Source organism: Cervus canadensis, chromosome 13, assembly GCF_019320065.1.
Source record: "Cervus canadensis isolate Bull #8, Minnesota chromosome 13, ASM1932006v1, whole genome shotgun sequence".
Lineage (NCBI taxonomy): Eukaryota > Metazoa > Chordata > Mammalia > Artiodactyla > Cervidae > Cervus > Cervus canadensis.
This window is the reverse complement of record NC_057398.1, coordinates 62535252-62561278: the sequence shown is the minus strand read 5'-3', so window position 1 is coordinate 62561278 and position 26027 is coordinate 62535252.

Here is a 26027-nt window from a genome sequence, read left to right as displayed (position 1 = left end):
AAACTTGAGTTTTATGATCACAATTTTGTTAGCAGTTCAAAAGTGTCAAGTTCTCCTTTGAGAACTCAGTCTCTGATCTACTTTTGAAAGATTTGGGTAAAATAACATATATCAAGTTTTAAGCAAATAAGAAATTTTGCCACTAAAATATAACTTGTTTGGTTTTATCACTTGTGTTCCCTGAATCTGAAGAATAGACTGTTCAAATTTTCATGCTGGAGACTTTTTTAAAAGTAATTCTGTCTTTTATTCTAAGATTGTGGCACCTCCTGGAAGCTTTAAAGAATCCAGAAGAACCAGATGCATATTATAAACTTTAAAAGGAATATGAACACAATTAGACACCAGACAAGTACAAAGAAATTAAAAGTAGAGCATTAAAGTGTATTCTTTCAGACTTTTAATGTGCTAAATGTCTCTGTTCATAACATTGATGGTATCTTTTTTTGCATGCTAGTGGCTGAGAATAATTATCAGAGGCTATAAAATGTACTGTTTTGAAAGAACAGCTTTTATAAATTATGAAGAATTTTCTTCAAAGGTAGTATTAGCATTAATTTGTAGCAACATAGTAGCACATTTATCTATTTAAACACTAAGAAACTTCCAAATTAAAAAGAATGAAGAATGTTGACTAATAGAGTTATTTTTGCCTACTATGTGCTATGGTGCCTTATGCATGCTGAAATTTTTTTCCTTTCCTTGATTTTTTTCTTTGTTACAAGCTTATGTAATATTGAAAAGTGATTTCTAGCTACTAGCATTCATAGGCTTCAAATTTAAAGGCTCTTATTTATAAAGAATACAAACATATATATAATCTTTTACAAATGGAATATCTAGGCTACATTTATTTATGATCTCTTTGTTTTGACATTTCATCCATGTTTCTTTTTTTTGTTTGTTTGTGTTTTGATCTGATAAAGATCCATGATCACCCTTTTACCGACATTGCTCCATTTGAACTCTTTGGGAGATATATATAAAAGAACTTGTAAAATAAAATACAATATATAGAGAGAGTTACAAATTTATCTTATTGGGTATCAATTACACAACATAATGATTCAAAATAAATACCACAGCAAAATCAGATGAACTGTATGCTTAAAGACCATTTAGGAACAACAATAAAACAAGCAAGCCCGCCCCAAAAAAATGTTTTGAAATACATCAGCTTTTTAGGTCACTCATTCTAAATCTATATGCTGTTTCGATCACATTTTTTAAATAGAGGAATATGAACCCAGTGGCTCATATTCCAATGGTTAAGATATTTTTCTTTAGTTTCATTTTTAAGCATATTAAACTTTCTTCATAGGTATCTGAGAATCTAAAGGATTTTGTGCTGTTTTTGTTCTCCTTAATTTGGTATTACATTTCTCTTAAGGGTAAGTTTTTCAATTAGGAACAGCTTTACCCTTAAGCTTATTATCTACTTGGTATAGAACATTTCAATTTTAATTTTACTAATCAGTGCATTTGGAAAGATCCCTCCAACCTTTCTCAGCTACACTAAGCTATCTAAAGCAACTTGTTTTCTCTAAGAATTATGCTAATATTTTGTTGGCCTTTGTATTATGTAGGTTCAAATATAAAAAATATCCTTAGGATTCTTGCTAAATTTGCATTTTAGTTACCAAGAACTGTTTAAATTTTTATAATATTGTATTATTAATTGAATTTTTTCTCTATGGTTTTCAAACTTGAAAGAACTGCTGTCTAATAACTGTTTAGGTCTTAGCCCTGATTTTTTGTTGAATAAAAAAAAATACCTTGAAGATTTAGACATGAGTGATGCCACAGTAGTACCCAGTCCACATAATTCCTGGTCTGATTGTACCACTAATGGACACTTAACTGAATCAGAGCTTCCTGTGATGTGTGATGTGGCCTGGCAGAAAATGATGAGAAGGCCAAATAAAGTTGAGAGAAAGAAAGAGAGGTGAAGATTAAAATATCTAACCATTAACACCACAACTGCTGATAGGTGGCATTAGATTTAAAAAAACGTTTTCAAGTAATGAGTGTATACTTGTTTCTTGCCCCCCAAAATATCTTTTCTTTTTTGCATTTTTTTTTTATTTGGGATGATCTTGATCACTGCCTGCTGTACAATGTTATGAAACTCCATCCATAGTTCCATAATTATCTTAATATAATATTTTTCTAACTTAATCTTTTACTGTTAGTTTTAAAAGCAATCATTTGACTCCTACATAATCTAAAAAATAGTTAATAATATTTATCTTCCCCTTTAAACCTCCCTCTTTAGCCACTTTTATTTGCATTGTCTTACTCAGTCAGACACATTCTTATCTGAAAACCTCACTATGTGTTAGTCTTAGCTCTACAATTAAACATATGAAATGTTCAACATGAATTTTCCCACTTTTTGTTGAGATAATTGTCATCTTCTCTTTGATTCCTTGGGAAAGACACAAGTGCACAGCTTTCCATGATTTCTGGCACATTTCTCTATGGCCCCAAGACCTGAAGGACAGCATGATGGATACAATACTTTTGATTGGCACTTTATTCTTAAGTAAATAAAAAATTCAACAGTCTGATGTTAGTCCAGTTTTCTTGCTCTTATTGAGAAAGGAGAAAATTCCTGATTCTCCCTTAATTTATTCTATTATTTCTTTTCACCTACTGCATGCAGCACTTTATAATACATTATATACTTTAGCTATTTATTATCTTCTTTTATATTTATATTTATTGTCTGTTCCTTCCCCAGTAGACTACTACCTACATGTATGGTATAGTTGTATTTACTAGAATAGTGCCTGTTACACAGTAAGCACTAAAAATATTGAATAATAAATGACAGTATATATACTTTGATAGATTCAATGATAACAGTATTTAATTTTTCATTCTGAGAATTTTTCACTTTATAACTACAAAAGGAGGCAGAAGATGTGCTAGCTATAAAGTCTTAGAAGTAATTCCCACATGCTGCAACCAGAGGAAACCCACACATAGCAACATGATCCAGCACAAAGATAATAAATAAATGAATATTTTTAAAAAGAAGTAATATTGCTAACATTCAAGTTCAAGTTGACAGTGGAAACTCTTGAGGTTCTAGATTTATTTTTGTCACTCTTTTGTAGTTGGAAAAGAAAAATATTTATCTCTCTTCAAATAATAAAAAAGCCTCTTTCTTTGGACTGCACTGCAAGGCATGTGGGATCCTAGTTTACAAATCAGGGATCAAACCCAGAACCCCTGCATTGGAAACGGTGAGTCTTAGCCATAAAGAAATTCTCTTCTCAAATAGTTTAGCCAGTGTTTCCATGAAGAAAATCTCTGCAATTAAACAAATGCTTGAAATTATCTTTCCAAAGTGCTTCTAAATACAAGAAGACCACGAGAAATATTTTCTTCTTTAGGGGGAAGCTGATTCTGCTCATATTCTAAAACTGCATCTTCTATTTTACCTAGATGTACTAGGCCATAAACTATAGTTTGATTTTTTAAACTAGAATTCTGTGTTATTGTGCATGCCATTCCAACTACAAATGGAAGATTTGTGCTTCTCAATTTGTCTGAACTGCTATCTATTAAGCAAGAATAAACTTACCAACATCTGTCCAAAGCAGTAAAAAAATTTATGGCCAACATTGGCCCAAGATGGCAGTCTGTCTGTTGGAAAAGAAAACTCAATAAGTGAGCTGAATAGTAGAATAAACACAGCTGAAGGGCAATTTGGCTAGCTACTAGATTGAATCGATGAACTCTCTGAAAGTGATTGATCAATCATCCTAGCTTTTACTGTAACCCCCTTTATTTCCTGCTGATTTAGCAGCATAAGGGGACAAAAATGGCCAGTGGCAGTCTTAGCACCCAATTTAATGGACTTGTTTCCCGGTGGCAACCTTTCTCCCTTGGGAATAGAACTCACTGAACCCAGTATTACAGGAATGGGCAGGAAGGGGGACTATGGCAGCAGATTCTTTGGCTTTAGCGTGAAAGAGTCATATCCTATCTCCTGAATTGTGAGGTCCATACATTCTAATTATGGGAGAAAGACCATCACATACCAAGTACTACCTGAAGACATATATGACATGATCAGGACTCAAGATTTTATTTCTCCAAGATGGTCCCATAACTAAGACTGTGCTGTGCTGTGCTTAGTCGCTCAGTCATGTCTGACTCTTTGCAACCCCATAGACTGTAGCCAACCAGGATCCTCTGTCCATGGGAATTCTCCAGGCAAGTAAACTGGAGTGGTTTGCCATGCTCTCCTCCAGGGGATCTTCCCAACCCAGGGATCAAACCCAGGTCTCCCGCATTGCAGGCAGATTCTTTACTGTCTGAGCCACTAGGGAAGTCCTAACTAGGACTATAGCAGCCTGTCTCACAATTTTCTCAAACAACTGCTTCTGGTTAATGAAACACGTTGCACCAATGAATTTGTGGCTATGAGCCGACTGCTCTAATTTCTTCACTATAAAGCATGTTCTTTGGAGATGCTGTATGAGATACTCTGGCAATGGATATGGTTTTCTGTAAGTTTATGAATGGTGTGCTTGCAGAAACACCATGGGCAGAAAGGAAATATTGTATCTCTGTGGACATGTATTCCAAACTATTGCTCTCTCTGTGATGAGAGGAGTCCCAAACAATCAATCTGTTGGGAGATGCTTGGCTGGAACTCTGCAAAATGTGCCAAGTAGATTTCACTGTTGGCCTCTGTCATTTGCAGATTGGGCACTCGGCAGTGACAGTAGCCATATCAGTCTTGGTACAAAAACATTATAAAATTGAGCCCATGCATGGCTTCCATCTTTGTTTTCATGGCCACTGTGTCTATGTCCATTGAGCAGGCACCTATATGACTGGGGAAGGAGTGAGCAGTCACATTTTCCTCCTGCTTACTGAGAGCTTTGTCTACTTTACAGCCATCCATTTTCATTTAACTGGGACAGTGTATCATTTTGGATCTAGTCTGACTAAAAACCTACAGCATGATAATGGATAATTGTCAAAGACTAACAAAAACCCTGCAATTTGCAAGAGGCTTAGGAAAGATCCACCAACTGCATTGGAATACAATAGCAGGCAGCTGTTGACAAGAAGCCATTGAAGTTGCAATACAATCAGGGTTTCAGCTTCTTTAAAGGTAATGGGGCACACAGTGAGGTCAATGAATTCCATAGACTTGAGCCCATGGCTTCCCCTTCTTGTCTGTAAAATACAGTGTCTTGGTCATACAAATAAGTCATTCTGTAAGCTCAACAATGTGGTTTAAACAAAAGCATGTGGGTAAGAAGGTAAGTCCATACATAAATACAAAGCAAGTTATCTTCCCAGGAAGGAAAATTTGCTGCCTCATTCCTTAGTGGAACGGGTCCAACGTAGTCAACCTGCCACCAGACGGCTCACTTTTTCCTCAAGTGAGTATTTCTACTTTCAAAGCTTATGTTGGCAGGTGGGGCCCTGAGATAAATTAAAGTTTGAGCCTTGTGACTAATTGATAGAAAAAATGGCCGCCAGGAGTTTTTCTCATCTACTTATGAATGTTCCCTTGACTTGGGGAGAAGGATCTCACAAATGGAGTCTATTTTTCCTTTCCGTAAATTTGGGCAGATCTCTGATTCTGTTAAGCTAGTTGAATGCTAAAAAATTGGGGATTTCTCACTTTCTAATTTTGGAACATGTTTGCCATCTTGTGAAAAAAAAAATATATGGTATGTATGGTAACTCTTTTGAGACCAGGTAATATTCAGGCTTCCCAGGTGGTTTGGTGGTAAAAGAATCTGCTTGCCAATGCAGGAGATGTGGGTTCGATCTCTGGGTCAGGAAGATTCCCCAGAGGAGGAAATGACAACCCACTCCAGTATTTTTGCCTGAAGAAAAATTCCATGGACATAGGAGCCTGGTGGGCTACAGTCCATGAGATCGCAAAGCGCTGGACATGACTGAGCAGATGAGCATGAATATAAGAACGTCTTGGAACTTGGTAGTTTAGAAGAGTAACTGATGACATCAGCATAATGAGCTGAAGAGGTTAGCTTGCAAAATTTTATTGGAAAACTGCAATTCTCAAGTCTCTGGAAACTGTTACCGGAGAATCTGTTATGTAGCTTGTGGTCATATGCTTGATCACTGTGAAATCTTAATAATGCTCTCTCCTCACTTTCACGCCACAAGCCTGACATGCATTCCTAATATAGACTCTTCAAAGGGAAAAGCGTCTTTCGAGATGCAGTTTCTGGCTTCTCCTTTGCAATCAGTGAGGCCCATAGATGTGACAGGTAGTGATGTAGACTTGGAAACCAGCAGTACAGATTAGCATATCTTCACATTGAATACTCATCCTGAAGGGTTCAATCATGTACTTCTCACAAAGACAGCCTGCCCGCCTTCTTCCAAGTTCCTATTCATCTGAAAAACTCCCAGACATTGCTAATGAATTAATGTAGACTCCTACTTAAAGTTCTAGCACCTACTTAAAGCCATTTATCAACCCCAAGTGTGGTGAGTAACTAAGTTTTGCTGGGAATTCTGCCCCTGAAAGGCGCTTCTTTCTCTATTATCTTTTAGGGACACTCCTTACTTCTCAGTGTGCATATATTGTACCAGTCAGGCAATTCCCACTAGCACCAGCACACAGTGAAGATTCATCTATAAACTAGGTTTATCTTTTCTTTCTTTTCTTCCCAATTACCTGGTCATAGTGAATTTCCCTAGGTATGTGGGTTGGAGGGAATGTTAACAAAACAGCAGGGGTAGATCATGGAAGTCTGGGCCAGGAGGTGTAAAGTTTTTCCCTCCTAGATCTGGTGGTGCATACACAATTTCAGTTTTTCAAGAGATTACTGCTGTTCATGACCAATTTCATGATCCTGTAGATTGGATAAAATTTATCTCATCAGGGGAAATTTTGTTTTATGATAGGTGTCCCTTGGACATGTATATGGTTTCTATTGAAACACAGCTGCAAACTAGAAGCTGTTTTTCAAATGGAAAACAGTTGTATTACATAAAATCTTTAAGGGTCTAAGCTATGAGTTTCATATTGTCCAAGGCTTAACATAGAACCATAGACGTTTTCAATGTCATTGGTTGGTTAAGTGAAAAGTATGGTAGTCTGGCTTTGTCACTAAAAAGTCTCTTGTGTTTACCTAGAAGATAAGTTGGAGAAGCATACTCAAATATATTCTGCTTTGCCTCCTAAATCAAAAGCACTTTAGACTTCCTTGGTGGTGCAGTGGATGGGAATCCATGTATCAGGGCAGTGGCCGTGGATTCGATCCTAGATCCAGGAAGATCCCACATGCCATGGAGTAACTAAGTCTGTGTGCCATAACTACTGAGCCCATGCTCTAGGGTCTGCAAGCTGCAACTACTGAAACCTAGATCCCTAGTGTCTGTGCTCTGCAACAAGGGCAGCCACTACAAGGAGAGCTCTATGCATTGCAATGAAGAGTAGCCCTTGCCTTCCACAACTAGAGAAAGCCAGTGCAAAGCAATGAAGATGCAACCCAGACAACAATAAAATAAATAACTATGTATTTATTTATATAAATAACTATATATTATTATATATGTATACAAAGCATTTCATCATTTTTTTCCTCTGATTTGTGGTAGCATAAAACAGCATTTTTTTCAATTTTTCTTAAAGGGAATATCACTTTATGCCTTCAGGCCATGGAAACTTAGACAGCTCCCTACTGTATGGGGCTTTTATACATGCATGGGTTTTATTTCTCCTTCTACACAATGCATATAAATTAAGAAGATATCTAGGCTGCTTTTCATGTCTTGCTCAATAGGCTCATGTTGATGTTCTGATATCAAGATAATCAATGTCACTGGTGACTATAGCAAAGGCAAGGCAATTGATAGACCAAGATGAAAGGCAAGGAAAGTGACCATCCCTTCACATGAAGGCAAACTGCTACTAATTTACTTTGTGATAAAATTTTATTAAAATTATATGCTTAATAAATTTCTGATGTCAGTTACAGAGACTAAGTATTTGCTCCAGTAAAGCTATTACATACAGAATGACAATTGTGATTGGCATTATCAATTGGTTAATGTAGATATAATCATCAGCCTTTCTCAGTCAGTCTCTCCCATCAGGAAGCTTCCTTAAGCCTCTTATCCTTCTCCATCAGAGGGCAGACAGACTGAAAACCACAATCTGAAAAACTAACCAATCTGATCACATGGACTGCAACCTTGTCTAATTCAATGAAACTATGAGCCCATGCCATGTAGGGCCACCCAAGAAAGATGGGTCATGGTGGAGAGTTTTGACAAAACATGGTCCACTGGAGAAGGCAATGTCAAACCACTTCAGTATTCTTGCTTTGAGAGCCAAATGAACAGTATGAATAGGCAAAAAGATAGGACCATGAAAGATGAACTCCCCAGGTCGGTAGGTGCCCAATATGCTACTGGAGATCAGTGGAGAACTAACTCCAGAAAGAATGAAGAGATGGATCCAAAGCAAAACAACACCCAGCTGTGGATGTGACTGGTGATGGAAGTAAAGTCCAATGCTGTAAAGAACAGTATTGCATAGGAACCTGGAATGTTAGGTTCATGAATCAAGGCAAATTGGAAGTGGTCAAACAGGAGATGGCAAGACTGAACATAGACATCTTAAGTATCAGCGAAATAAAGTGGTCTGTAATGGGTGAATTTAATTCACATGACCAGTATACCTACTACTGTGGGCAAGAATACCTTAAAAGAAATGGAGTAGACATCATAGTCAACAAAAGAGTCTGAAACACAATACTTGGATGCAATCTCAAAAATGACAGAATGATCTCTGTTCCTTTCAAAGGCAAACCATTCAGTATTACAGTAATCCACATCTGTGTCCCAGTGAGCAATGCTGAAGAAGCTGAAATTGAATGGTTCAATGAAGACCTACAAGACCTTCTAGAACTAATGACCAAAAAAGATGCCATTTTCATTATAGGGGGCTGGAATGCAAAAGTAGGAAGTCAAGAGATACCTGGAGTTACAGGCAAATTTGACCTTAGAATACAAAACGTGGCAGGTCAAATGCTAACAGAGTTTTGCCAAAAGAACGCACTAGTCATAGCAAACATTCTTTTCCGACAACATAAGACTCTATGCATGGACATTACCAGATGGTCAATACCAAAATAAGATTGATGATATTCTTTGCAGCCAAAGATGCAGAAGCTCTATACAGTCAGGAAAAGCAAGTCTGGGAGCTGACTATGGCTCAAATCCTGAACTTCTTATTGCCAAAGTCAGACTTAAATTGAAGAAAGTAAGGAAAAACTCCAGACCGTTCAGGTATGACCTAAATCAAATCCCTTACAGTTATACAGTGGAAGTGAGAAATAGATTCAAGGGATTAGATCAAATAAAGAGAGTGCCTGAAACTATGGATGGAGGTTCATGATATTGTACATGAGGCAAGGATCAAGACCATCTCCAAAAAAAAAAGAAACAAAAAAAAAGGCAAAATGATTGTTTGACAAGGCCTTACAAATAGCTGAGAAAAGAAGAGAAGCAAAAGGTAAAGGAGTAAAGGAAAGATATACTCATTTGAATACACAGTTCCAAAGCATAGCAAGGAGAGATAAGAAAGCCTTCCTCAGTGATCAATGCAAAGAAATAGAGGAAAACAATAGAATGGGAAAGACTAGAGATCTTGTCAAGAACATTGGAAATACCAAGGAAAAATTACATGCAAAGATGGGCACAATAAAGGACAGAAATGGTATGGAAGTAACAGAAGCAGAAGATATTAAGAAGAGGTGGCAAGAATACACAGAAGAATTATACAAAAAAAGAACTTCATGACCCAGATAATCACAATGGTGTGATCACTCACCTAGAGCCAGACATCTAGGAATGCGAAGTCAAGTGGGTCTTAGGAAGCATCACTAGGAACAAAGTTAGTGGAGATGATGGAATTCCAGTTGAGCTATTTCAAGTCCTAAAAGATGATGCTGTGAAAGTGCTGCACTCAATATGCCAGCAAATTTGGAAAACTCAGCAGTGGCCACAGGACTGGAAAAGGTCAGTTTTCATTCCAATCCCTAAGAAAGGCAATGCCAAAGAATGCTCAAACTACCACACAATTGCACTCATCTCACATGCTAGTAAAGTGATGTTCAAAATTCTCCAAGCCAGGCTTCAACAGTATGTAAACCATGAACTTCCAGATGTTCAAGCTGGTTTTAGAAAAGGCAGAGGAACCAGAGATCAAATTGCCAACAACTGTTGGATCATCAAAAAAGCAAGAGAGTTCCAGAAAAACATCTACTTCTGCACTATCAACTACTCCAAAGCCTTTGACTGTGTGAATCACAACAAACTGTGGAAAATTCTGAAAGATGGAAATACCAGACCACTTGACCTGCCTTTTGAGAAACCTGTATGCAGGTCAGGAAGCAACAGTTAGAACTGGACATGGAACAACAGACTGGTTCCAAATGGGGAAAGAAGAAGGTCAAGGCTGTATATTGTCACCCTGCTTTTTTACATATATGCAGATTAAATGAGAAACACTGGGCTGGAGGAAGCACAAGTTGGAATCAAGATCCCCAAGAGAAATATCAATAACCTCAGTTATACAGATAACACCACCCTTATGGCAGAAAGCAAAGAAGAACTAAAGAGCCTCTTGATGAAATTGAAAGAGGAGAGTGGAAAAGTTGGCTTAAAACTCAATATTCAGAAAACTAAGATCATGGCATTTGGTCCCATCACTTCATGGCAAACAGATGGGGAAACAGTGACAAATTTTATTTTTGGGGGGCTCCAAAATCACTGCAGATGGTGACTGCAGCCATGAAAATAAAAGACACTTGCTCCTTGGAAGAAAAGTTATGATCAACCTACACAGCATATTAAAAAGCAGAGACATTACCTTGCCAACAAAGGTCCATCTATTCAAAACGATGGCTTTCTATTAATTATGTATGGATGTGAGAGTTGGACTATAAAGAAAGCTGAGCAATGAAGAATTGATGCTTTTGAACTGTGGTGTTGGGGAAGATGCGAGAGTCCTTTGGACTGCAAGATGATCCAACCAGTCCATCCTAAAGGAATTCCGTCCTGAATATTCATTGGAAGGACTGATGCTGAAGACGAAACTCCAATACTTTGGCCACCTGATGTGAAGAACAGACTCATTTGTAAAGACCCTGATGATGGGAATGATTGAAGGGGAGAGGAGAAGGGAACAACAGAGGATGAGATGGTTGGATGGCATCGCCGACTCAATGGATATGAGTTTGGGTAAACTCCAGGAGTTGGTGATGGAACAGGAGGCTTAGTCTCCTGTAGTCTGTGGGGTCACAAAGAGTCAGACACAAGTAAGTGACTGAAATGAAGTAAACTCAAGGAACAGCTGAGTTTTGTGCTAGCAAAATAGAAACCATACATTTGGTTTTATCGTAGGAACTTAGGGATGATGAAGGAAAAAGAGATGATCTCAATGTAACAGTATGCCCAGTTTATTTGGGCACTGCTTTGGGATAAAGCAATCTAAATACCTTCTTAATTTGTATGTGTGCCGGAGAATGGAAAGATAATCCATGAATGTGTAAGGAGCATATATAGCATATATATGTGCAAGGAAAATCTCTCATAGTATGAGATAATCCAGGCACTACAGTTTAGGGCTTACTATGCAGAAGGGAAGGAATAAAGAGAGGGTTCAGAGATGGGACTTACCTTATCGAGGTGATGACTCGTGGAGGCACAGTGACTAATGTCTGACTCAGAGAGCTCCAAAGGGCAGTGATTGGTTTTCATAGCCATAGGGTTTATCTAATCTATGGTTAGCAGATGTGAGGAACAGTTTTCTAGGATACACAAAGCAAGCAGGCTCTAAGATCTGCTTTGTAAGCTACCTAGAGAGGTGAGATGGGGTGGAGGGGAGGGTCAGATGGGAGGGGACCTATGTGTCCTGTGGTTGCTTCACATTGGTGTATGACAGAAGTCTACACAATATTGTAAGGCAATTATTCTTCAATTAAAAATGAATTAATTAAAAAATGAGATGAAATACATTTTAAAAATGAAGAAAAAATAATTGGATGTGTCAAAATTTGAGTTTGGCCCTGGCAAGACTTTAAGATAACAAATTTCAGTCTATGTGGAGAAATAAATAATTTAAAGGCCAATACACAGAGGCCATCTTTGATTCACTTCTATAACAGTCTTATTCTAATCATTGTTATTGCATCTTTCAATTATTTTCTGATGAATCTAATCACTGAATTTCACCCAGGGCTACAGTATTGTTTTTAGTTGATTGATTAATTTGGTTCTTGGGGGATGTTATTCAGGAAGTGAAAGTGAAAGTTTCTCAGTCACAGCCTATTCATTGTGACCCCATGGACTATACAGTCCATGGAATTTTCCAGGCCACAATACTGGAGTGGGTAGCCTTTCCCTTCCCCAGGGGATCTTCCCAACCCAGGGATCAAACCCAGGTCTCCTGCATTGCAAGCTCTCCTTAACTATATCTGAGTTTATTGGGTAAATTTAGTAATACAAGTATCTGATCAGTTACTAAGAGTGTCTAATTCCATCATGGATTCTAAACATAGAGAAATAACCACAGTTTTTCTAAATTTTCAGTGAGATGGATTTGTCCCAAGACTGTAGTATCACCAGATGTTTTTTTAAGCCCCGATCTGACTGGTAGAATGTGAGGATTTTGGTCTTCAAGCATATGTGTCATTTCAAAAAGTCAGCAACTTACAACTCTTGAAAGGGAAGAGGAATTCATTTTTTCCAATGCATAGAGCCTCAGTAAAGGGCGTCAGGTTCCACCAGGGAAAGCTTGGAGAATGAGTAATGGTGTGTAACTATTACATGATCCCAGCATCCTTCCCCAAACATTTATTGCCTCCCTTCAATTTTAGGTACCTTTGAGCAACTTTCAATAAGTAGGGGGACTGAATAAGAGATTTTGAATGCCTGCTTAATGATACAATTTAGCTTTCTTCCCCGTTCTGCATAAAAATTTTGCACCATGTGATGGCAAACTGCTCTAATACTACAGATCCAATAAGAATTCAAACATTAACACAAATTTCTGCAGACCTGAAAACACTCTCAATGTACCCTTTCATTCTGTAGTTGGATATAGTAATTATCCTATACTTTGTCATTGGCTCTTGGGCATCAAAACCTACTATCTATAGCTATAAGATTCTTGGGGCTTCCCTGGAGGCTCAGTGGTAAAGAATCCAGCTGCCACTGCAGGAGATGTGGGCTTGATCCCTGATACAGGAAGATCCCATGTGCAGTATAGCAACTAAGCCCATGAAACGACTCCTGAGCCTGTGCTCCCGAGCCCAGGAGCTGCAGCTACTTAGCCCAGGAGGCACAGCTCCCTGAGGCCCACTTACCTAGAGCCTGTGTTCCACAGCAAGAAGAGCCACTGCAATGAGAAGCCCACACACTGCAAGTAGAATGTAGCAACAAAAACTCAGCCACGTCAAAAATAAAGAAGTAAATACAATTATAAGATTCCATTATTTCTGTTGATATCAAGAAACCTAAATCCTTTACAACATTAGAGCATAATCTGAACTATAGAGAACAATCGCTGCAGAACTATTAAGGATGCTCCTTCTCAGTAATAATTTTTAAAATATATGTTCTCAGCTTTCCTTCATATGTTGTATCTATAGCACCATTGTAGGATTCTGGAGTTTTAATATAATATATTCATTACACCATTCCCACTTCTTTAAGACTGTATACTCCTTCCAGGATGGATCTAATGTCATTCCAAACTCATTCACATTAGGCCACTGTGGATTCTGGGCTTCATACAGCCAGTCTGGCACTCTAGATACCTTTGTGCACTCGGCGATGTTAGATATCCTGTGAGTGCACCTGTATCTACACATTTGACTTGCTTATTTTTACAAAAAAGCTTTCAGAAATATCGAGAGTCTGTTGAATCTATAGATCATTTGGAGGCACTTGAAATTTGAACAATGATAAACTAAATACTAATAATATGTGAATACAAAATATATTTCATATTTTTTAGCACAAATTTGTTTATACCAATAGCAGAGAGACTTCAATAAAAAAGAGAATTTCAAATAGAGATTTTTAGAATAAAATATGCATTTACTAATATAAGATACTCATAATCATTTGAGCAATGTTTTGTAGTTTACAAACACAACTGATATTTTATATTGGCCTTATGACTTTGCTAAAAGGTTTTATTTCTAATAGTCTTTTTGTAGACTCCTTTAGATTTACTATAAAAAAATTACCAATGAATAAAGGAATGCTTACTTCTTCCTTCCCAATCATTATGGGCTTCCTATTTCTATTAATTTTTCTTTCTGAAATGCTAAGTGGAAAAAGAAAGCAGGTATGCTTGCTTTTGTCTTGAGTGAGAAAGCATTTCATCATGAAGTGTTATATTAGCTATAGTTTTATAGATGCTCTTCTACCAAACTGAAGAAATTCTTTCCTTTTTTTCTGATTGGCTGGTAATTTTTCATCAATGGTGGCTTAATAAGTATTGAAGAAATTATATTACTTTTTCCTTTAGTCTCTTAACTTATTAGAGACTAGTTTTCAAACATTAGCCCAACTTTGAATTTCAATGATAAACCCCATTTAGACCATAATTATGTGATCTTCACCTCCTCCTGATATTGATTATTTGTGTCTTCTCACTTTTTGTAAAGTTTTCCTTGATCAGCCTATCTGGATTTATCATCCCATTCAGAAAACCAGCTAAATAATAGATTGATGCTTAATTTTCAAAATTTTACATTGAAATTTTGATTAGATATATTAGTTTCTAAGGTAATTATAATATCTATTGGGCTTCTGGATAGGCAGATTACATTAGATTTCCTTAATTTATAAAATGAATCTCTTAAATTTTCATCTATTTCATAAACATATGTACATTTTTACGTGAATATTTCATTTTATTTTTTTGTTTGCCAAGTTTAAAATATATTGAGTATATGTTATAGCAAAAAGCTATCACTATATATGCTTTTGTATTTTAATCAAATTATTTCAAAATGTTAATATATGTGTGTGTGTGTGTGTGCGTGTGTGTGTGTGTGTGTGTATACATATATATATATATATATATATATATAAAACCTTTCTCTACATTTCCACAGGTGTTTATCTTAACCATATATCAGAATGTTAAGGGATTACTGTACATTGGCTATGAGCTAAAGCTATTTTAAAGAGATATAAAATACACTGTGATTCATATTTTTAAAAGGTTTTATTTTCTTATCATATAAAATTACCTGTTTTAAGCATGATGATCCAATTTTGACTCAAGTCTGTTTCAGAATGGGCCTATTGATCATAAAATCAAGTGAACTCTCTAAACTTTTCTCTCTCTTCTCTTCTTAAAGATTTAAACCAAAATATTAAACCAGCATCACATTTCTGAAGGAATTGACAAGCTTAGTGCCACAATAAAAGTCTTGAAAGATGGACAGCTGGAGACTTCTGTCATACCCCTGTTAAGCTAGCCTGTTTGGACAGTGCAGAATCTAAAAGACCTTGGAGAACATGAATGGGTTATCATAAACTATCCCGTGCTGTTTATAATCATATTACTGTTGAAGATCTGGTCCCTTTACTAGAATCTGTCTTTGTAGTCTCTGACCTCTGGTGTGCAGCTCTTGACATGATGGTTTACAATCATGTGATTGGACTTAAGTAGAAAGTTTTAACTCCCTCAGATATTTGATAAGAGACACATGCGTGCCCTAAGTGAGAAGTCAGCTTCATTCTTTTTACCAAAATTATAACAATCTAAGACCCAACAGCCAACGTTAGCTTTTCCAGGTATAAAAGAGTTAATATAGGAATTAAAAGCTTACAGAGAAGATAGAAGGACTCAAAGGGAAAAGAAAAAAAGATCTAGAAAGCCGATTCTGAAAGATAAGAAGTCCAGGAACAAATTTCAGTAAAGCTACCAGAGATCTTAGGTGGAAGCTCCCAAGAACTATCTTGGAAAGGGCTGTAGTGCTGAGTCTGTGAAATTCTCACTCATTGTCTTAGGATGCAATAGCCAAGCAGGTAGTTCCCCAATGATCTTTGAAATGATGCAGTGAAATCTCCCATCTGCCCATTTGTCTGGTTGTGACAGCCTCCAGAGAATAATGGCTTTTCTGGCTCTTCTGTCTTCCAAAATTCACACAAGTATCTATCGTTGGCAAACTCTAACAAGGAAACATATGGGGAAAGGAATTTTGGAAATGCAGAAGAGACTTTAGAAAGATGTGGTAATGATGCCAAGTTGGCGATAGCCAACCAATCACAAGATAGAAGTTAAATTAGCTCATTTTGTAAATGAGGAAATAACATAAAGATGTTAAGCAACTTGTTCAATGTTACACAGCTGTTAATTGGCATAGCAACTTACTTACCTGTTTGCTTATACCCTTCACAAGATTCACAGTCCCTCTGACACCAAAGTAAGGATTGTATCTTGTTCACTGTTATAGACCAAGAGGTTAATACATTTCCAGGTGTGTGTATGCATGCATGCTCAGTTGTGTCCAACTCTTTGTGACCCTTTGGACAGTGGCCCTCCAGGCTTCTATGTCCATGGGATTTTCTTGGCAAGAATACTGGAGTGGGTTGCCATTTCCTTCTCTGGTGAATCTTCCTGACACAGGAATCCAACCCACTTCTCCTGTGTCTCATGAATTGCAGGTGGATTCTTTATCTGCTGAGCCATCAGGGAAGCCCCTACCAGGTGTGGGGTGAGCAGTAAATAATTATCTGGTATGAAAGTAATGATGATGTAATATTTTAAGGAAAAGATCACAATGTTAGTTTGTTCAGATAACTTGCTCATTTTTTCTTTAACATTTGATTTTTTAAATTGAGATAAAAACTGACATATAGCATTATTTTAGTTTTAGGTGTAGAACATCATGAGTATATATATATATATATATATATATATATATATATATAGTGAAATGATCACCATAATAAGTCTAGTTATAATTTTCCCATAACTCTTGGTTACAAATTTTAAGATTGTTTTATGTGTGTATATATATATATATATATATATATATATATATATATATATATATACAAATATATATATATAGCCTTTTTCAAATTCTTTTCCCTTGAGATTTTTACATAATATTGATCAGAGTTCCAACAAGGACCTTCTGTATATTACAGGGAATTCTGCTCTACGTGCTTTTGTTAAATGAGTATGGAGTTATTTCTAACATATACTGAAGCTTCCAGTTCTGCCCTCCCAATATTTTGAAATTTCACTGGGAAAGATGTCCTTCTGCTAGTGACTCTCCCGTGTCCATCATTTCCTGTGCACCTAACTCCAAGGTAGAAGGACTAGAGATGTTTTGTTTCATTATGGATGTGTTTTACACTTCTTACTTGGGAATTTTTCTTTGTATTTGGTGAATTGGTGGTGAAGAGTCCTCTTACAGTTGCCTCTCATTTTTTTTCTTGTATAACATTTATATTCATGCAGAGTTCTCTAAGAACTCATGCCTCCTGTAATATTCTCTGATTTAGCTTTCTGTATTATTCAACCTGTTGTTTAATGCCTCTGACACATTTCAGATGTGACAATTATGGGTTCAATTTCAAACTAACCTACTGCTGTTAGCTTCCTGGATTCTGTGCTCTTCATGAAGCTCATACACACCTTTTAGAAGGGAAAAGAATTCTAGGTGCTAACTTTCCTTTCTTTCAGGAACTGCTAATCTGGAGGATCTTAATTTAATTTTGTAAATTGGTGGTTGTCTTTTAAACTACCTAATCACTTTATATAAACTTAGAATTTTCAAAACAGGTTGGAGTGCCTATGCAGAGAAGGAATAGGGAAGGAAGAGACATTCTTCCCTTTGTCAGCATTTAATTTTTGTATTTGTTGTGGTAATTTTAGTAGTGTTCTTCTACCCATGTGCTGCCAATATCAAATGCAACTATCTCTTTATGAATCAGCTGGAACAAGCAATATTTGCTAACCATGCCAAATTTAAGGAGGAGGTAAAAGCTTGTACCATAAGAGATATCTGCTATGCTGACGTTAGTACTAGGTTAGATTGATTAAAGAAACCATAGAATAAGTTCCACCTTTCCACCAACTATTGTCCCATGGACCTATCTCATTCTAACATCTCAAATCACTCAATATTATGAAGACTAGAGGATTTCTTCTGGGTTTACTTTCACTTTATTAACCAGACACTTATTTTTTAGACTGCTAATTGCTATAAGATTGGCTTTTCCCTCAATCAGATTCCTCTTACAGTAACCACTTTCTAGGTTATCTGATCATTGGAGTATATGCATGCGTGTTAAGTTGCTTCAGTAGTGGCTGACTCTGTGACTCTATGGACTGTAGCCCGCCAGGCTCCTCTGTCCATGATATTCTCTCTCTAGGCAAGAATACTGGAATGGGTTGCCATGTCCTCCTCCAGGGGATCTTCCTGATCCAGGTCAAATCCATGTCTCTTACATCTTCTTCATTGTCAGGTGGGTTTTACCACTAATACCTCCATCTGGGAAGCCCATATTATAGTATATAAGAAGTACAAAAATAAAATGAAACTTAAAATGTACTCTAGTTCTACTGTATTTTTGTGAAACTCTCCAAATGGTTCTGTTTATCACCTAGATTTGGATCATTAGTCATTTTGGTTTTGATGTTATTGTTGAAATTATAATTTTCTTTGTGTGTGTAGTTCTAATTTTTAGTTCAGGTACACGTTCAATCTTATTTGTATGTGTGTGGTTATTTCAGTAGGAATTGAGAAGAGATGGGTAAATAATTCCTTGAAATCATATTGTTTATACTGAAGGAGAAGCTATCAATTTTAGCAGCTTATCAGTTGTGTCTGTTTCTCATGAACATAGATAACCTCGGGGTTCCCTGGTGGCTCTGATAGTAAAGAACCTTCTTGAGATGCAGGAGACCCAGCTTCAATTTCTGGGTCAGAAGATCCCTTGGAGAAGGGAAGGGTACTGTCTCCAGTATGCTTGGCTGGGAAATCCCATGGACAGAGGAGCCTGATGGGCTACAGTTCATGGGGATGCAAGAGTTGGACACGACTTAGCAACTAAACCACCACCACTACCATAGATAACCTTGGACTGTCCTTGCCATAGTTAACTATATTATGTTCTAGTTATTCTTACTATCATATCAATAATCTCACACATTTTTATATTAGCTTATAGAGGATACAATGTAGATTGTTAATTTTTAAAAGTTGGCTTAAATATGTTTTATTGTGACAGATTAAAGTCAAAAGTATACTTTTATTCATTTTTCAGAAAATGGTTAAAATTGGAAATGAGAGGAAAAAATATTTAAAATATCTTCAAATCTCCTATTCAAATTTTCACTTGATCTTTCTTAGTAATTTGGTACGTCATTGATGGATTTTTATCAGGAAACTTTTGCTATGGATAAATCTTGGAAATACTAAAATAGTTAAATACATTCTTGTGATTTTTATCATTTGATCTAGTTGTTTTGTCTTGGGAAAAGAGAATGACTTGAATAATTTATGCTTTTTAGAGTTAACTTATACAAAATTTGGTGCAATACTTGATGAAATGCTTTAAAGCTTTATAGATACTTCAAAATGAGATGTAGTCTCTATAAAAATGGATATGAGTTATGTTTTGAAGAACCTCCAAGGTCTTTAAATTAATTGAATGTGGTAGATGAGGGTAAGAAAAACCTTTGTATTTATTTGAATTTCTATGAAGATAATCAAGTCCTTTCAGGCTGAAGAAGCTAGAGTTAGGTGTGGGTTTAATTGGAAAATAGAGGGGAACAATCTTCAGCCTTGAGTAATCTATATTAAGTGAAGTGAAAGTGTTAGTCACTCAGTTGTGTCTGACTCTTTGTGACCCCATGGACTGTAGCTCACCAGGCTCCTTAGTCCATGGGATTTTCCAGGCAAAAATACTGGAGTTAGTAGCCATTCTGTTCTCTGGGGGATCTTCCTGACCAAAAGATTGAACATAGATCTTCTGATTTGCAGGTAGATTCTTTAATGACAGAGTCACCAGGGAAGCCCAATCTATATTAAAGTGAAAGTGAAGTCTCTCAGTCATGGCTGAATCTTTGTGACCCCGTGGACTGTAGCCTACCAGGCTCCTCTGTCCATGGGATTCTCCAGGCAAGAATACTGGAGTGGGTTGCCATTTCCTTCTCCAGGGGGTCTTCCTGACCCAGGGATCGAAACTGGGTCTCCCACATTGCAGGCAGATCTATATTAAAGAGTATGCCAAATAGGAATTTGGGTAAGTGATGTAGAGATCAAGAGTGAGATCTTAATTGGTGAGTCATTGACACAATGTGTAAACTGTGAACTCTTATAGTCATAAGACACAAATAGAAAGCATAGAACAAAACCAAGGGTCATAAATAATATGAATAATGGACTACCGAAACATTTTCTAAGCACTTAATATTTGTTGGGAAGTACAAGTATTTACATGATTAGCATTTGATTTAATCTTTGCAAAACCACAATGAGGTCAGTACTATTATCAGGCCTAATTTACAAATGAGGAAATTCAATCATGAAAAGTTAAGTAACTTGATGAGGATCACATTGAAAAATTGTATTGAAATATGCAAATATGATCACAGGGCACACATTCTGATACTCTTTTTCACTGCAGTAAACTATCTCCATACAAATTTATATATATGCTATTTGAAGAGAGATTCCTCTGTTTTTCTTATTTGTTTGTTTGGTTTTGACTTTAAATTAGGTCTTTTTTTTAGTTGAAGTTTTTTAAAGTTGAAATTGTCTCCTTCAAATTGACACTTGCCATGTACCTCTACAAGGATCAAATTATGAGCCGCTGCAGCTGCTGCCCTTCAACACCCCCTGAAAGGAGTTCAGAGTGTAGATCAGGAATGAGTAAACATGTGCTCTGGGAGAAACTGGCAGAACAGGCCTTCAGGTAGTTAGATATTTTCAGGCCATTTTATGAGCTCACTTCTTGCATCTCCTTGCATCTAGAAAAGCACTAAAAATCCTTCATGGTGACTCCTGACTAGCAGTAACCTTCACAAGTCTAGCAGAGACCTGCAAGAAATATGTGCTTGTTTGCATGCACTCCCCTGTCCCCAAAGTCCCACATACACTGACCTCTCCTGCTACCTCTTTGGAGCAGTTTCTCAGAGCTGACTGAAACGCTGTCTCCCAGGCAATAGTCCCCATTTTGCCCCGTATAAAACTTACCTCACAACTCTCACATTGTGAATTTTTTTTTTTTCAGTCAACAAAGTAAAAATGATTTACGATGTTGTGTTAGTTTCAGGTTTACAGCAAAGTGATTCAGTTATATATATTGATATATATTCATATTATTTTCCCTTATAGGTTACTGAAGTGAAAAAAAGTGAGAAGTGTGCTAGATACTCAGTTGTGTCTAACTCTTTGTCCCATGGACTCTAGTCCACCAGGCTCCTCTGTCCATGGGATTTCCCAGGCAAAAATATTGGAATGGGTAGCCATTTTCTTCTCCAGGGGATCTTCAATAATCAGTTAATGTAGACATTTCTTTACCATCTAGGATTTAAGATTCTAGAAAGAAAGGCAATTAAGTACAAGGACTGAGAGGGAGCTCTGCAGAGTATTAGGAAATCTCACCATTGGGGCTTCTAAATTCAGCGGAGTTCCTGAAGAACTTGAGCTCAATAGTGTGGGGTGTAAGAATAATCAATTATTGAATGAAAAATTAGAAACCAGTGCCTCTGCTGTCTTCCTAGATAGATGACTATTTTTCCAGTATTTGCATTTGCAACATAATATGTTCATTACTCTGGAGTGTTTTGTTCTTCTAAGAAGTATCTAGGAATTGCTTCATTACAAAATTTCATTAAACTAAATTAAAATTTTTTCATTATTATTTTAATATTACAAAAGTCAGTCTCAATGGAATACTAACATTAGATTTAAATAATTCCCATAACCATTGGCATAATATAGCAGGCACCATCATATTATGTGACAAATGACAAATTTTCTTCCCTTATGTTGTTAGAAATTCTACAGTATTTTACATATTGTAAATTTTTGGTTAAACCAAAATACATAAATCTGTATCAGCATAAAGTATATCATGGAATATTGAAAATGAACACTTCTTTGCTTTTCATTGTTTATAATTGAATGACATTTCATGAATACATTAAATTATGTGCAGTGTAATTGAAAAGGACATTAAAAAGTCTGCATGCATTTTCATAGCATGTGTTATGCATCTTATAATAGGATAGGTGTTTGCACCATTTCATTCTTGTTTTTCCAACTAGGATTTATAATTCATTTCTGGTACTTTGAGACATACCGGCATTGTGAGGAAAGCTCTAGATTAAGGAATATATAAGCACTTTAATCAAGAAAAGGTCAGAATAATCCTGAATATTTTAAATTTTAATTTAGGAGGAAACATACATGTGATCTCTGAGACGCCTTTAAAACAGAAAATATCCCAGAAACTTCAGGAAATTGTTTTTATTAAAAATATTTTTATTGACTGTCTAATCAATGTATTCTTTATATAAATTGTATATAAATATACAATTATATAAAAGTATACAACTTTTACTGACCCAGACAAGAGGGAGTTTCTGTGCTCAGTTTTTGGGACAGAAGAATCTTGACTGTCAGTAACCCAAGAAATAGTTCCCAGTTAAAAAGATTTTATATCATATCATATTATGGCTATTTATACAAAAAAGTTCAGTGTTTTTTATACTTCCTTAGTTTCTTGAGGTTCATCTAATAAGTGCTAATTTCTTAAAATAATTTTAACTGTCTACAAAGTTAGAAGGTCATGATGAGGAACATGGATTATAAATTGAAATGAGAGGACTTTAAAATGTTCTAAGCAAATTTGATAAGGATAGAGTCAAGGGCCAAAATATGTGATTAAATACTTAATCCCAGTAGGAGATTTTCAATAAAGAAAAAAATATGAAAGAGCCCTTTAAGTTAATGATCACTCAAGAAAGCAGGTTTGCTTAACCATAAAGCCAAATGGGCTTGCTTAGCATCAAAACCATGCAACAGAAGCATGAGACACACTCCCAAACAATAGAACAATGGTGGTATGATACCCACTTTCTTTCTAGGAGTTCAATAATTCAACAAACAATTCCTAGGAAATGCTCCTCTGTGTACATTAAAAATAAAAATATAAGGAAAAGGTGACATTATAGTAAAATTGGAGATGATTTACCAGGTTTAGCCTGTCAGGGGAGCATGTAATTTCCTTGGTTCTGTCTTGCCACAGCAAAAATTTGAAATGATGGACAGACCAGTGTTATAGCTCAGTTTTATTGACAAGCAAAGGAAAATACATCCTTGAGGCATGAGAGTCAGCCCACCCAAAAGATATGAAGAGAAGAGAAGCCCCCAGCTCAATTTTGGCTCCTCTTTGTATATGCTTTTTCTCCTCCCCCTGAGCCTGCGCTGTGTAAATTGGGCAAGCCAAGAGGGTTTCTTGTTTTACCTGAGGTCCTCACTCTGGTCCTCAGACCTTCCTTTGTTTTATTTTCACAGGTTTTTTCCTTCTTTGTTTTTCAGCCACCGCAATTTTGGACTCCATTTTCCAATTCTAACTGCCTAACATTTCTCCCTCAAGAGATGGAAGGCAGAGTTCTTTGGGAATAGGGACATTGAGATCTCTCTGGGTACTTCCTGCTGAACTGGGATGGCGAGGGGCATTGGGCCTCCACTCTCGCTAATCTCAAGCCTTAGAGTCCTTATAGCAGTGTCCATCTAAGGATGAGTGATATTTTCAGTGGCTGGCTGTAGTTTTATATATCCTTGTTAATCTGGCACTGCATGTTGTAGCCTGTTGACCTGGGCAGAGACAAAATGGGTTAGACAATTGATAATACATGAAACTATCTAAGCAGCATCAATACAGTGATAACAGGATTAGTAGGGGGCATTAACCAATTCCAAATTCCCCATCACCAGGAGAAGGATTCCCAAAAGAAAGATTGTAGCCACCCCAAGAAATCTCCAGCTCGTTCTTTGAGGTTCTGTAGGATCTAAAATGATTTTCTTGAGGACTGCGAAACTATCTTTAACATAGCTGGAGGTATTTACCCAGAAACAACATGTCTCATTCAAGATGGCTCAAGTCCCTCCTTGTTCAGGGATCAGGAAATCTATATCCTATTTTGGAGGACAACCCCTGCTAAGCTGTGTTGACTCTTTAGAGCTATCTTGAGAAATCTTATCCCCAGAAACTTAATTTTGGGGTGTTCATTAGAATAGCACTCATTTGTAGTTCTGAATAGGTATCTGAGATCTCCCAAGAGCTCACAGGTGTATTAAGTGTCCTCTTCTGTTTTCTTCCATGGCTTGACTCCTGATTAGTGAATCCAGGAGTCATGTCCTGGTTCCTTGACTGCTGTGGGAGTAGAAAGTATTACTGGGTAGGGGCCTTTCCTTGTGGGCTGGAGTTGAGCCTTTGGAGACCCATCTTTCCAGACTTTAATTAGGACTTGAGTCCCTAGAGCATATAGTGGTGGCTCTTTAGAATATTTTGGGTCCTGGTTCATACCCCACAAGCGTATATCATGTTGGAATTGCCCAATGGCCATGGTATAAAACCAGAGGGTCTGAGCCTCTGGATCTAGGGAGAGGTCATTGAAACAAATAAAAGGTCTCCCATATAGCATCTCATAAGGACTAAGACCAACTTATTCCTTAGGGGCAATATGGGTGAAGAGGAGAGCTATTGGTAAAGCCTCCTTCCATTCCAGGGAGGTCTCCTTGGTTATCTTTTTTATCACTGATTTTTAAGAATTGGTTGGCTCTTACTACTTTTCCTGAAGACTGAGGCCTCCAGGCACAGTGGGGATAATAAGCAATGCCCAGTGCTTTAGAGACCCCTTGGGTGACCTTAGAAGTAATTGATGTCCCATTGTCACTTCATAATGACCTAGGCAGACCAAATCTTGGAAAGATTTCATGGAACAGTTTTTTTTACTACCTCTTCAGCCTTCTCAGTCTGGGTGGGAAAGCCTTCAATCCATCCTGTGAACATATCTATCATGACTAATAAGTATTTATACCCTTGAGAAACTGGCATCTGGGGGAAGTCCATCTGCTAGTCCTCTCCTAGGTAGGTCTCACATCATTGGACCAGTAGGGCCAGCTGGGGTCTTTGAGCTCTTTGGGGGTTGTTTAACTGGCAAGTGGGACAAGAGGAGACCACTTGCCTTAAAGTCATTTGGAGGCCTGTTCCCCTGAAGGACTTTTCTATTAACCTTTGGAGGGCCTTCTTCCCTAAAGGAGTGGTGGCATGTAAGGAGTTAACCAACTTCCACTGCAGGTTCCCAGGCAGAAAAAGGAGTCCCTCCTTTGGAACCACTCCATATGACCTTCTTGAAAGGTCTTGCTCTTAGCTTTAAGAGTCTCACCTTCAGTATATGAAGGAGTTTCTGGCAAATTAGTCTGTGGAACTAAGGTGGCAACCCCGATTAGGTCCTTGTTCTGTAATGCTGCTCTTAGCTTCCTGATTGGCTGCTTGGTTCCCTCATGCCACTTCTGTGCTCCCAGTTTGGTGTTCTTTACAGTGGGAGACTGAAACCTCAGTGGGCAGATGGACTGCCTCCAAGAGTCTAAGGATTTAATCATCATATTTGATCAGAAACACTCAGGTGGTCAAGTTACCTCTTTCTTTCCAAACAGCAGCATGTGCATGTAGCACCAGAAAGCCATACTCGGAGTCAGTGTAAATGGCTACCCCTTTTCCTTTTTCCAGCTTTAAACCTCAAATCAGGGCTATGAGTTCAGGTGGTACCTGGTGACAAAAGTTTAGCTTCTATGTTCTCAAAATTGGAGACAATTGTGTATCCAGCTCTTCTTTTTCCATCCAAGACAAAGCTGCTTCCCTCAGTGTACCAGATTTCCTCAGGATGGGTCAGAGGATCTTCTGACAATCCCTCTCAGGGTTTTGTCCAGGGGTCCAAGGTTTCT